The sequence below is a fragment of the Lepidochelys kempii genome, chromosome 6, assembly GCF_965140265.1.
Source record: "Lepidochelys kempii isolate rLepKem1 chromosome 6, rLepKem1.hap2, whole genome shotgun sequence".
Lineage (NCBI taxonomy): Eukaryota > Metazoa > Chordata > Testudines > Cheloniidae > Lepidochelys > Lepidochelys kempii.
The window spans coordinates 133,130,214-133,144,788 of record NC_133261.1 but is presented as its reverse complement, the minus strand read 5'-3'; positions in this window follow the sequence as shown (position 1 = coordinate 133,144,788).

Sequence of the window (14,575 nt, the reverse complement as noted above, 5' to 3'; positions counted from 1 at the left end):
CTGTTAATTTTTGAGAGGAGAGTCTGATTCTGTCTACTATTATTGAAGAGAAGCAGACATTTTTGGTAGGACAGAGCAATTGGCATAAATTAAGTGTATCAATAGGAACAACAAAAAATAATCCTTAGTTAACTCAACATAAGACCATAAGAACGGCCATATTGAGTCAGACCAATGACCAGTATTCTGTCTTCTGACATTGGCCAGTGCCAGATGATTCAGAGGGAATGAACGGAACAGGGCAATTATCAAGTGATCCATCCCCTGTCGTCCAGTCCCAGCATCTGGCACTTCACCTATTCTCTAAGAATGGAGATTAACATTATTGCATACTGTTAAAAAAAGACAGCATGCAAACATCAGGGTCTTTTTTTTTTTTAATATATGGGCCAAATTACACCTAGCATCACTGAATAGGGATTAGTTTGCCTTATGGAGTTGGAAAATACTGTTTGTTCATAATGACAAAACAGAGTATCAAACAAGGATCAGATGGTAGAATATTTATGCCCTCCTAACTCATCCATTTTCTAGTTCTCATTCTTTTTCCTCCTCTCCTTTCCTGCTGTTAATGATTTGACCACATTGTTCTGTAGTGAGCGCACAGAGATGATGTTGCATATCACTGATATTTCATATTCTACACAACTGCAGATTAGTGTACAGTTCCAATGATCAAAGCAATTCTAAAGTGATCAAAACAGTTAGAAAACCACAGCTACTTACCTCCTCCTTATTTCCACACCAGGATTCTGAAGAATAATTAACACAAGACAGAAGAAGTAATTGACAAACTGTAACACCGGGAGGTCAATCATGCTAGTCACCTCCCGGGAGACTAGGGCAGAATCTCTCCTAGGCCTGCTATGTGTAGCCCCACTCCTTAAGCCTTCTTCCTGGTGCTGCTCCTGGGAGTGGCTTCTACCTCTTCCTCACATGGTTTTGGTCCTGGGTTCTGTGAGGCCTGGTGCCTCTACCCCAGGTGACTCCTAGCTGTGCCCCGGACACTGGGGATGCTGTCCCTTGGGAAAATGGCTAATGCTACCACTTCTGGCAAGGAGTATAAAACACAGTAAATAAGAAACAACCAAGTGCATCAACACAAACCCCAGCAAAGCAATGACACACCCCCAAACAACAATATAACAAAGCGAGATTTTATTGGGAGCAGGAACCATAGGATCTGGGGATGGACTGGGTTAGGTTAACTAATAAATATTAATAAAACAACAGCTTTCCCACTCCAACACTCCCAACTCTTCCCAGCCCCCAACTCCCTCTCTCCCAGGCAGGCTGTAAAGTAGGGAGGAGTCCAGAGGTGGGTGCTGCAGCACTGTGAACTTTGGCAGGCTACAACAAAAAGGGTCCCCTCACCAGGTCTTAAACACTAGTCCAGGGTCCTCTCCTGGCTCCTAGGTCTGGAGCCCTGTAGGGCTCTCAGCTGGCTCTCAGTAGCCAGTGCTGGGTCAGATTTCTGCCTCTCTGGACAATGGTCTCTGCAGGAGCAGCCTGACCCATGCAATGGATCCCACAGCTGTGCAAAGGCTCCCTTTGTGGAGTTAATCAGAGACTCCCTGAGCCATTCTGTGTCTCTCTCAGCTGTCAACTCACAGCTCAAAACTGAAACAAAACCTCTTCTCTGCTCTTGGTCAGGCTGTCCCCTTCCCCTGAGGGGATGAGCAGCCCTGGTTCATCAGTCCTGGTTCTGTTATTATCAATATTTTCATTCATGACTTGGATAATGGCGTGGAGAATACGCTTATAAAATTTGCAGACACCACGCCTGTAGGGGTTGCAAGCACTTGGGAGAGCAGGATTAGAATTCAAAACAAACTTGACAAATTGGAGAATGGGTCTGAATTCAAAAAGATGAAATTCAATGATGACGAGCACAAAGTACTTCACTTAGGAAGGAAAAATAAAATGCACAATGACAAACAAACTGGGGAATGACGGGCAAGGTGGTCGTACTGCTGAAAAGGATCTGAAGGTTACACTCGATCGCAAACTGAATATGAGGCATCAGTGTGCTGCAATGACAAATAAGTCTAACTAATAAGGTGCATTAAGAGGAACATTGTATGTAAGACACAAGAAGTAATTGTCCGTCTCTGCTCAGTACTGGTGAGGCCCCAGCTGGAGTCCTGGGTCCAATTCTGGGCGCCCCTCTTTCGGAAAGATGTGGACAAATTGGAGAGAGACCAGAGGAGAGCAACAAAAATGATTATGGTTTAGAAAACCTGACCTATGAGAAAAGGTTAAAAACCCTAGGCATAGTTAGTCGTGAGAAAAGACGACCGAGGGGGGGACCTAATAACAGTCTTCCAGTGTGTTAAGGGCTGTTATAAAGTGGACAGTGATCAATTGTTCTCTAGGTCCACTGAAGGCAGGATAAGAAGAAATGGGCTTAATCTGCAGCAAGGGAGATTTAGGTTAGCTATTAGGAAAAGCTTTCTAACTGTGAGGGCAGTTAAGCTCTGGAATAGGCTTCCAAGGGAGGTTGTGGAAACTCCAACTTTGGAAGCTTTTAAAAACAAGTTGGACAAACACCTGTCAAGGAAGATCTAGGTTTACTTGGTCCGGCCTCAGTGCAGGGAGCTGGATTTGATGGCCTCTTGAGGTGACTTCCAGCCCCACAGGCCTATGACTCTATGATTGTCCCAGCAAATGGCCAGTCCAGACCCATACAAAATCCTCCCTATTGAGCTCAGCAGGAGTTTCTAGTACATTCTGTCACTGCTCCTGACTCCAAGCATGCTGGGAAATGGCATCAGAGAGCCATGGAAGCCATTTTGGATGTAGGCCATCGGGTAGGACCTGCTAGAGGCTTAGTCCAGAGTTCTAGAAGCTGGCAAACTCCAAGTGGGGTTTAAATACACGTGTAGGTAGGAAGGGGGACGTGCACCCTAACAGGTGGAGCAGATTGCTTCCACATACTCTGCCCCATCACCAATGTGCCAGCCCTCTTTGCCATGATGCCACTGATGCCCTGCTCTCTTCTTGGTATCATGCTACCTGGAGACAGGCAACCAGTCCCTGCAATCCCCAGAACAAGGGCATTACTAATGCAGAATGTCCTTAGGGATGGCGGGGCAAAGGGATCAGGGCTGACAGGTGTGTGGGAGAAGGGACATATTTCGGCACAATATTATAAGAGGATTTTTTTCCAGCTTAGCACATGAAAATTGGTTTCCGGGCAACTTTACAACAGGCCCAAGTAGCTGTCTGCTTCATTGTCCATCAATTTGCAACTAACTCAGTGGTGCTAATAAATTTTGTTATTTATACTGTTAATCACTTCTATAGTGTACATCTAATGTGCAGCTCTTGGCGAACAGAGCAAGTCAGATCCCCTTTCCAAATGAGTTTGTAATCAAAGAGACGAAGAAACAGAAGTAAGCAAAGACACAGCTTGACAACTGGAGTGAGGGGAGGTAGCGGAGAGAGAAAGAACAGGCGATGGTTATAACTCATTGCACGGATCTGTCCAATGCAGCTACAACAAAGACATTTTTACTAAAAGACTTTTCCTTTAATGTGACATTTTTTAATTTAAAACTGGTTTTCCACATTCGCTCTAGCTTCTTCCACCACCCACTGCACCACTTCCCACCCCATCAGGATTAGAACTGCATGAGGCTCAACTAAATTAGAACAAAATTGTAGCAAAGAGGGAAGAAAATGTGTAACTGGCCAATCTTCTGTCAATGTTTGCACCTCGGCATGGCAGCATCCTGCTCTTGGGGTCTGAATCATGCCAGTGACTCACGCATCTGCATGGGACTGTGGGATGATTTATGCATTTGCTGTGGGAAAATTCAGGGCTTACCCCATACAAAGCCTACATAATCATCAATCCATCACCCGAACCTCTGGCCGGGACAGAGCCTCGCTATTCGTCATCCAGCACTTGAGGCGACTAAATCCAGGAGTTGTGGGTGTTCTGGCCCTACACTGTGCCCATATCGATTTGCACTGATGGAAACCAGTGATTTAACATCTGGCTCATCTCTCCATTGTCATGCATTTCTTTTCTTGTTTTTGTTAGCCAATAAATAATCAAAATCCTTTTTCCTATTTCTCATTGTTTTCTTTTAGAAAATAGTAAATCCTAAATATATGCAAGGCACTGTCTGCATTTTAGCAATCCTGTTAATACCACAACGTCTTTTATTCCATTTCAATCATAAAATCTCTCCTTGTTATAAGGCTTCCGTCGATTTATGCTGGTCATTAACTAAGAATATTTTAAATCAGAGTCTTGTTTTATTAAAAAAGCATTAAAATTATAGCTCATATCATATATAGAGAGATTTTTGAACTTTTGCTACTGCTTCCGGAACAGATAAATACTCTGATTAAGTAAGAGAAGGGGAAAAAAAAACAGCATCCTGCCTAGCATGTGCCAAAATGATTGCCAGCTGCCATCAATTCTTTACCATCCACCTCTGTGATAGAATTTATCTACAGCCCTGGGACATTCTTCTTGATTTAGTTGGGGATTGGTCCTGCTTTCAGCAGGGGGTTGGACTAGATGACCTCCTGAGGTCCCTTCCAACCCTGATTATTCTATGATTCTCATCAAATTCTGGCAAAGGGGCACAGGATGCAGATCTCAGAGTCTTTTTGGTGGGAGTGAGAGAGAAGAGAGCTAAGGAAAGTCATGTCGGTTGACCACATGGCAGGTCATAGTGGGGTGATGTGTCGGGGATCGCAGAGCCCATTGGAGAAGGAAGAGACTGCTGCTATCCATCGAGCATGCTGAACAAACAGCACATGCTCTTCAAGATAAAAGCAGGAGTTGAGGGTTACAGGGAAAGGGAAATACAGAAGATGCCCGAGATACACTTAACCCCTGTGGGGAAGAGTGGATTTGCTCTCCAGGGTTTGGGCTGCGTCAGGGCTAGCTGTGTGGTGGTGTCAGAGGAAAGCCCTTCTGAAAGTCTGGTTTGAGGAATGCAACTGCAGCATCACTCCTCCTTTACTCCCTTCTGGATTGGGCTTGGCATAAAGCTTCTCCTTTGCCAACAGATCCTCCCAGCCGGACTGACACTGCAGTTCTTGCAGCGCAAACAATGTAGGGCCATGTCTAACTATTTACTTTTATTGCAGTGGCACCTGGACACGTCTATCAGGATTCGGGCCCTATTGTGCTAGATGCTGTACAAAGGCATAGGGGAATTGGTCTCTAGCCCCCAAACAATCATGAGAGGAAGGGTTGCCTTGTGATAGCACGAGGCTGGGACTCTGGAGATCTGGGTTCAGTGTCTGGCTGTGTCACAGATATTGGACGAGTCACTTCAGGTCTGTGCCAAAGCCCCCATCTGAACCCGGTGGAAATATTCTTCCCTTTACCTCCCCCTTTATCCATGCTGTCATTTCAGACTGCAAGCTCTTTGGAGCAAGGACTGTCCTTTACTCTGTGGTACCTGCAGCACCCAGCACAGTAGGGCCCCTGCTTCAGCTGTCATTGTAGAAGTAATACAAGTTCACACGATGTGCTGCATGGAATGTATTAAATTGCTGCTAATGGGTGTGAACTGCCACAACCCAACCCTGTTGGACTAGCAACCTCGAAGCTCTACAGAGGTCACCCCCGATTTGTACGGAGAATCAGCACAAGAATAGCACTAATTTCACAAATACAAAAGAGATACATTTTCCCTGTTTACAGGACAGGTTCTTTGTAGTTCTGTAACAATGATGAATAAAAGCTAAGTCGGATTTCCATTACTATTTTCTTCTTGCATCCGACGAAGGGGGATTCACCCACGAAAGCTCATGCTCCAGTACGTCTGTTAGTCTACAAGGCGCCACAGGCCTCTTGGCCGTATTTTCTTCTTGTATCGCAGCATTTCAGGAAAGCTGCTCTCTGCTTTCCTGTTTTATCAATAACATCTTGCATTCTAAATGAAAAAGATTATGCTGGTTCTTATCATCACAATTTATCCTTCTGCTGTTAAGAAACAAATTACCAACATATCAGAGGATCCAGGGCTATTCCCTAATGCATTAGAGCCAACAAAATTGTTCAGTGCCTTTACAGCTGTGATTTTTGAAATGCATTAATGGAAAAGAATTACAAAAGTCACATTCAATTTCCATGGAAGGGAGACACGTTATTTACGAAAACATACTCAACCCAATCATGGCTTTTTAATCTCAATGCCATTTTATCATCAATTGTGCTGAAATAAAATTTTCTCAGCCAATTAGAATGGAAGGATACACTAAACCTCTGACCCAAAACTCTACACTAGTGGTTCGCCTTTCATTCAATACCCTACAGTCTGACTGGTTGCTTTCTTTGAACAGCAAAACCCTACAAGCCAGCTAGGTTCCTCTGACCAAAGTCATTCACCTAGTCTTATGTTTACATTGTTTGTTTGCTACAGGGAATCCCAGCCCCTCCCGCTCAGATCAGATTAGAAAAGAGAGGGTGGGGGGAGGGGGGGAAAACCTGTGTGAATCCCTGTCTGTGTTTGGAGGTATATAAGAACAAGACAGACAGACACCTGTCAGGGATGATCTAGACATACTGGTCTGGCCTGAGCACAGGGGGCTGGACTAGATGACCTCCTGAGACCTCTTCTAGTCCTGCATTTCTATGCATCTATGTCACCAAAGGGGAGAACAGCTTTGCTATTGTGGAGGGAAGGTGATTTCATTGAGAAAAGATGGAGGCAGAAAGAGGACAGAGAACATGAGAGGATGAGGAGAAGGAAGGAAGGATATACACTTTCTTTAGCTTTTGCTTTTAAAGAAATTACTTGTCAGCAGTGTAACAGCCCATTTGGTCTTTTGCAGTTGTTTTTTCCCCTCTTTAATTTATATTGTGAATATTTAATTAACATCTTCAGCAGAGTCACCCGGTTATAACGTGAGGCTCTCTCTCTGAGGTAATAACCATCTCCCAAGATGATAAACTCTGAGGCCTTTGACCTGGCGTTTATCCAGCACTGGCCATGGTTATTACTTCCTAACCATGAACCATCCTTAAGTCACCATTACAAAAATGACATAATAAAACAACTTCAGACCCTGAAGAGTCTCTTTAATAAGCTGAATGCTCTGTACAGTACTGCAATAAAAGAAAAAGCATTCCATAGAGGAGTTTATGATAAACATTTTAAAAAAGAAAAACTTTCTATGCATATAGAAAATGGGAGTTCCTTTGTTAAGTCTAACTGTAGCTTTGCCAGCACAGTTAACGTGTGTCTGTGCACGCACGCACAAGTGCAAGGCAGGGTTTTCACTGGCACACTACTCTATATCATAGAAGCTATTTCTTTCTCTCCTGTAGCGGGAATTCTGATGTCCCCTTGAAGATAAAAGCAGCTCTTCCCTCGCTTAGAGCGGTGTAAGCCACATTGACCTTGGTGGTCTTACTCTGGATTTGTATCTGTGTAACACACATCAGAACTGGGCCCCGGGTCTCTATAATGAGTGGAGAGGTAGCAATACAAAGAGCAGAAAAGTCACATTCAGTTTCAAACACCGCAGTACCTGAGGGCACAGATTTTGACAGCTCTTGCTGAGCTGCACACAGGGTGGAGGGAGGCACAGAACGACGGAGGGTGGAGAAATCGAGGTGGGAAGGTGAATGTGTCAGAAAGTTCCAATATTAATAGATTCTAAGAGCAGAAGGGACAATTGTGATCATCTAGACCCATGTCCTGTAGGGCACAGGCCACAGAACTTCCCTGGATTAATTCTTGTTTGAACGAGCAATAACAATGGATGCTCAGAACAGACCCATGATCTACAGCAGTCTGTTCCCAGCACAACCGCCATCCTTGGGCTTTGGCAAATGGCGCGTTAGCTTGGAGGAAACGCCCCTGTAACAACATGAATCCCAGCAGAGCACTGGGCAATGAGAGTCCAGAGTGCTTTGGGCCCATGGACTTGGCAAATACTTTTAGCTCAGTGGCTCTCAACCTTTTTCACCCAGGACCCAGAAGTCACCCCCAATTCCTCGCTGTGACCCCCCGCCCAGTCCTCTTCTCCCACAACCTGGCCCTGGCATTCCTGGGCAGCACCACTCCCCATCCCGCAGAACATAGCACTTGCAGGCTGGGTGCTGGGGGTGGGGAGCTGCGTTTCAACTGGGCCAAGGATGGGAGGGGGCAGAACGAGGGCGTGGCACAGGCAGGGTGGGGAAAGCTGCCGCTCGCAGGAGGAAATCACAGCTACTGAGGAGCCAAAGCTGGATTAATAGATTTTTGTTCACATTATTAACCTCAGCTGTATATATTAAACCACCAGTGGCTGGGTGGTCTGAGGGCCCAAATTCTGTTTCACTCGTGCTCAGCAGCATTTGTCTCCACAGCTGGTGCCACCTCACAGAGTAAGGATAACTGCTGTCAGAAGTTTTGTGTGTGTGCCAAAGAGAAAGAGCGCACGCAGAACAGAGTTCACAACAATGCTATTGCCATTTCGAGGGGAGGGTACATCCATGTTACGCTTGTAACATTTAACCCGAGAATTATCAGCAACATTGCGGCACACCCCCTTGGTTATTCAGAATATGGAAGTAATTGAACTAAGGGAAATTCTGCATTTGGGGTAGAAAATCAGCCACAGAAAGAGACACGAGTGTCCCCTTTTCCTGCAATAAACTGTCACTGACAAGTGTTTGGGCAGCTCCCATACACTTGTGACTGTAAAAGCAGAATACAAGCCCTTGATTCTAAGGTGGTACGGGCAGTTATGAAATTGTCACCCGATACATGGGACAGTTATTAAATGCAAAAAAAAAAAATTGCCATTGAAACAAATCCATTTAAAAAGTATTCTCTCTAGTTTTGTGAATGAAACAAAATACTATCTTTTAACTGGGGCTTTTGATTTTGTCACTGTAAACAATTCCTCTACTTAACCAAGAGTGAAATAAGTGTATTTCAGTGGGAAAGGAGGAGAAGGGAGTGTGGTCAAAACTCAGATTTTGACCCATGCACCCCTTGGTCACTCCTTATATGGCTTTGAATTGTGTGAACTCGAGAGTTGTAGTTTAAACACAGAAACTGGAACTCAGGACTTGGCCGAGAAGTGAAGAAGAAACTGTTTTCAAATATTTTGTTTTAAGGAATCATTAATGTATTTCTGACGTTTGAGCCACATTTTCAGAAAAGGAGAGAGGCCCATCCACTTTCTGCATATATTTACATTAATGCAACTGCATGTGCAAATTAGGTGATTGCATATTCAAGAGGCTTTTCGGGTGTCTAAATAACTATATCTGCACCCAGTGAGTTTGGACGAGGAATCACCAGCTACCTACTCAGGCCTCCTGTCCCAAAACTGAAGCCATTTTCATCAACAAACTCTTTCTTTCAAGGGAAAATCCAGCAACCAGTCTGCAACCACAGAGGAATCCTGTGCAATGGGACTGGTACAGTCTCACTACACAAGCAGCTGGGACTGAATAGCTGTTATCTATCTAAAGTCCTGCATAGACAATTTTAGCTATTTGGCTGAACGACCAGTAGCATCTGTAAAGCAACACCATGGCCTGGTGGCAAAGATTCCTCCCTCTCTGCTCTCCACTGCCCCTGCACACTCCTTCCCCCACCCCTCCTGGCCCAGAAATTTTGGCTGGGTTCTGAGGTCAAGACTGTGGCCTGAATGATCTGAGATCTTGAGCCATTTAGGGCTGGGTCATATTAATCAGATGGCCAGCGGTGTTCAGTGCCAGTTCCATTCAGTGAGCCAGAAGAACCAGCGCATGATGGGAATAGAAGCTCCCAATAGTGCACAGCATTGTGTTATCAGCAAGCAGTATGGCCAGACCTGCAAAGCTCTCACCTTTCTAGTGACTGGGACTTGTACAGAACCCAGGCACCCCAGTGGTGAGAAGGACACCTGTCTCCTTCTGTCCAAACTAAACTCTTGGCCTGTCTCGCTGGTATCTCCTCGGGGATGTCTAGCCATCACCACAAGCTGAACACAGCTAAAATAGAGCTCTTAAACTTGCCCCTCGAGTCTCTTCTGCGACCTCCTTTCTCAGTCACTGTGTACACCATCACCCTGCCCGTCACACAGGACCATAACATGGTCATCTTCTTTGGCTCAGACCGTGCTCCAGGTCCTCACATCCAGGCTATCTCTAATTCTTGCAGATTTTCTCTGCAGAACACCTCTAAGATACAGACTTTCCTATCATCCACCCAAGTAAAATGTTCATCCAGACTCTCATGTCTGGATTACAGCACCAGCTGTCTCTCCGTGTGTCACCTTGTCCTGCACAATGCGGCTGCTGCAAAGGTCATTTTTCTAGCCTGTCCCTTTGACCATGTCACTGCCTATCATGCCAACCAGTACAGTCTCATGTAAAGATTGTAAGCTCTTTAAGAGAGAGACTATTTTTTTGTTTTGTTTGCACTGTGCCTAGCACAACAGGCTCCAGGCCCTTTTTTGTGACAGGGTAGTGCAAATGAATCATAACTTATCTCATGGACAATATTTCACACACATAGAAACACTGTAGTGAACTTTTTACACAAGTGAAAGTTATTCCCAACTGTATTCTTATGGTTAACTACAGTGTATGCCCAAGCTATTCCTTTGTCCCACACTCTGCTAGATATCAGTCATGTCAATTATCTGCCTTGTGTCAGTACCTACCAACATCCCCAAGGTCCATTTCTAGCCTTGTGTTATAAGCAGTTCCTGCGCAGAGTCAATAAATCAAACAATGGCCAGTGCTTACAAATGTGATATATGCAAGTGGTTTGGCACTTTGCAGGCCACTTATCTGCTCCACATAAACATGTTTTTACAGCCCATTTCTATCTGTTAGCCATAGAATAGGTAACGTTCCACACTGCATATTCTGATCCCAGAGCACAACACTGGAATTAAATGTCACTCACAATTCAGACTTAATATGTGTGAGAAGATGAAAACAGGAACTCTTCTCCTGGGACTTATCTAACCCAGGTATTTCTGATGTTTTCCTATTTTTTTATTCTTTATATAATTTACCATACACAGTATTCTCTGTTGGGCCTGCAGTATATCATATACAGAAATCGCTACTGGAATAAAATATAGTTTTCTCTTTGGAATTTGGATATTGTGGTGCTGCAAGCCAGCTATTAAAAAAGAATACCAGGCGGATGATTGTGTCTGTTACCACTGGCATCAGGAATGAAATTTAGTGAACTAATTTGTATTAAAAACAAAGAGCTCCCGCTGTGCATGGATTGCCAGACAATGCTAAGAATGGATTATATGGGGCCCACTCCTGAAATATTTATTGAGCTGCCCTTATTCAGTCAAAACTCCATTGACTTTCCTTGGAATTTTGGTGGAGTAAGAGCTTCAGAGCATGGGCAGAAGAGTATTCTTGTTTCCATTCGTGGCCAGTGGGCCAGCCCCCCGCGTCCCTGGTGGCAAATCTTAGATGGCAGATGGCACCACTCATAACCAGCAAGGATTGGGAGAAAGACCAAAGTCTCGTTCTGCCACCAGGGCCCAGCACAAAACTGAAATCTTACTCCCGTCAGTGACTGGGTGGGATCCCAACTTACTCCATCATGGCTGTTTCTGGCACAGAAGGCGATTGCAGCTGTGATTTTTTTTTACTTGGAGGCTGATAAGTTATTTCCCCAAAACTGAAACCTTTATGTTGTCCTGTGCACGGTGGGAAGAGTGCTCCATGCAATTTGTTTTGCAGGGACATGGAAGGCTGGCCAGGAAGGATAAGGGGTGGGGATATGGCTACACAGACACTCTGGCCATAACCCTTTGCAGATGGATAGTAGACCAGCACCCTACCACAGCCCATGGGGAGGGGCTGCCATTTATCCCTTCCTTTGGAGGGCTCCTGCTCACAGACGGTTCACAGGGATTCCTGCAGGAGACCTTGAGGCTTGGCCCTCAGAGAGTTTTGCACCACTCTAGGAGAAGTGCAAGTGTTGTTGCTTTTCTGCAGGTCTCTCAATCACTCCCTTCCCCAGTGACAGACTTCCTACAGCTCTCCATTGGGCTCTCTATGCAACAGTCCACTCCCCTCACATGAGAAGAGCCCCACCCCTACCCCCACCAGGATGGGGTGTAATGATCCAAGCTATCAAACTGGATTTTGCAAAATACCTTTTTTGAAAGGGGAAGCGGCAGAAGTGCCAGGAAAATGAACAAAAGGTCATCGCTGAACCCTGAGCCAAGAGAAGAAAGGGAGAAAGAAAACTGACAATGAGAATGACAGTGCCTCTCTCCTTTCATTGTCCCCTTCAGTTCCTGGACCCAGCTCTCCCTTGCAGAGCTGCAGCCAAAACATTCAGGTGTGGCACTAACTCTTGATTGTGTCAGGACACACCACACACGTTCTCTTACCTCATTCACAGGGAGTGAGACATGAAACTCTGTAGTCATCACGAACACGGACATCACTCTCATGAAAACTGCCATTGAAGCAGACACACCCGACCCTAGTCCCAGTTCACTCTATGTATGCCTTTCTGTTACTGCTGCACTCTCAGGAGGGGCCAAACGTCACTGGTCATTCTCTTACAAGCCTGATCTACAAATCAGCAGTGGGCCCCATTAACTTAAGACTGACCCCTCTTTGCATGGCCAGGATATGAAGACTAAACTCTGAAACCTGTTTTGTAATTACATCAGCATTTAAAAGGAGAGCAAACATTAGGCCAGGTCAGACCATTGAATTCATGTGCCAAAAGCAGATAACATGATCTGGTGCCTTACGAACCATCTTATCTTCATTCCATACAATAACTGCAAATCATATGCATTATTTAATGCCACCACTCAGTACCATTGCTCATGACACAAAGCAAGAGATATGCCATCAGAATTTCAAATATGATTTAGTGGAAACTCATACCACCATCCCCATCTTTGTACCAGTGCGGCCCCATTAGCAATGAGGTTATCATTCTTGCTTTGAATGTCATGTTCACAACACACCCCGCCAGCTGCACAGATACACCAACACTGCAAACAGGTTCACAGCTGATAGTTCAAGCAAAACAATAGAAGCTATCGCAGACATGAAGGGGTTGAGGGAATGACAGTGGTAATTACTCGAGGCATGGGGAATGAGGGCAGATTTTTAAAATGACAACAACGATTTCATTTAGACATGAGAAGAATAAGAAAGGAGACTGGTACAAACTGGATTAACCAAATATCACAGGAGCCAATGAATACATGTGAAGAAATGAGGCTCTGAGTAAATGGGGGGCTTTTAAATGGATGTCACAGAATCATGAAAATGAAAGACTATTAGGTCCCCCATTCCATTCTCTGCACCGTCAGGGAACTAGCCTGCAAAATTAGTTTCTAGTATTTAACCTAATTTTAAATGCACCAAGGAATGAGGCTTCCTCATTTCCCTAGATGAGACTAGGCCACAGCCAAATGGGCAGGACTATCCAGATATTTGTCCTCAGAATCACCCTACATTTGCCCTCTTAATTTCATCTCATTTCTTCAATTTACACACACTCTCATGGCACACTAAATAACTATTCTCTCTCCTTGGTGTTTATGCTCTCAACAGGTTGTAAACTCTTCTGTCCTCCCAGCCCTTAGTCTCCTCTTGACCAAGGCTTTTGGGAAGGGATAACGTCTGGAGGAAGAGGCAGTTTCAGATAAGTGTAATTAAGATAATCAAGGCTGAACCATGAGAAACAAACAAAAACCAGAATGCAAGGTAAAGAGAATGCTAATCTGACAGTCCATTCACTCCTCCCGTTCATGCAAGAACAAGTGGGAGCTCAACAAAATTAAAAGGTGGTTAATTTAAATGGCTAAAATTAAGCTAGATTTTTATACAACACACAATTATCAAATGTATCTCAGCACCCCGGTATGTAAGAGATAACTCCATTATAAGCAACTTTGATTGCAGGCCTTTCCTGCAGGAACTTGATTCATCGGTATTTGAGAGTACAATGGGTTTTGACATTCTGTCAAGGCAAGAGACTGCAGCAATTCAGTGGGAAATGGTCTTCAATGTAAGGCAGCTGTATTTCTGACCAATAGTGATGGCACTATTAATTTACAGCAAAGGCAGATGAAGTCTAGGGTATGCTCTTATGTATTATAAATCAAAATAAATAAATGATAATAAATATGGAGATGAAAGTTTTGTCTTGCCCACATCAAGGTTTATCCGTGTTCCTTCAATATTTCAACAGAACTGATGTAAACTTAAAATCCCAGACCCTTCATTCATACTAGACTGAACCTTGATAGGACTTCTGGAATGAATAAAAGCTTCCAAATTATTAACAGAATGTTGAAGCTGACTGACTGAGAAATGCACCAGAAAAGCCATTGTTGCTGGAGGTCCTACAAACAGTACGGTATATAGCAGAGTTAAAGGCACAGCCAAAGTTGCATGGTAGCCACTGGGGTTGAGCATTTGGGTCTCGTCTGTAGTTGTCCTTTAATCTAAAAGAGGATTTATTTTATGGATCCCTCATCAGGAAAACATTCATGAGAGCAACATATGAAGAGGAAGAAAAAAATTATGAGGCATGTAAACCAGTCAAGAGTGGAAAAGTGTGGTGACAGTAACAGCAGTCAAGAGTGCAGCAGAAATGCA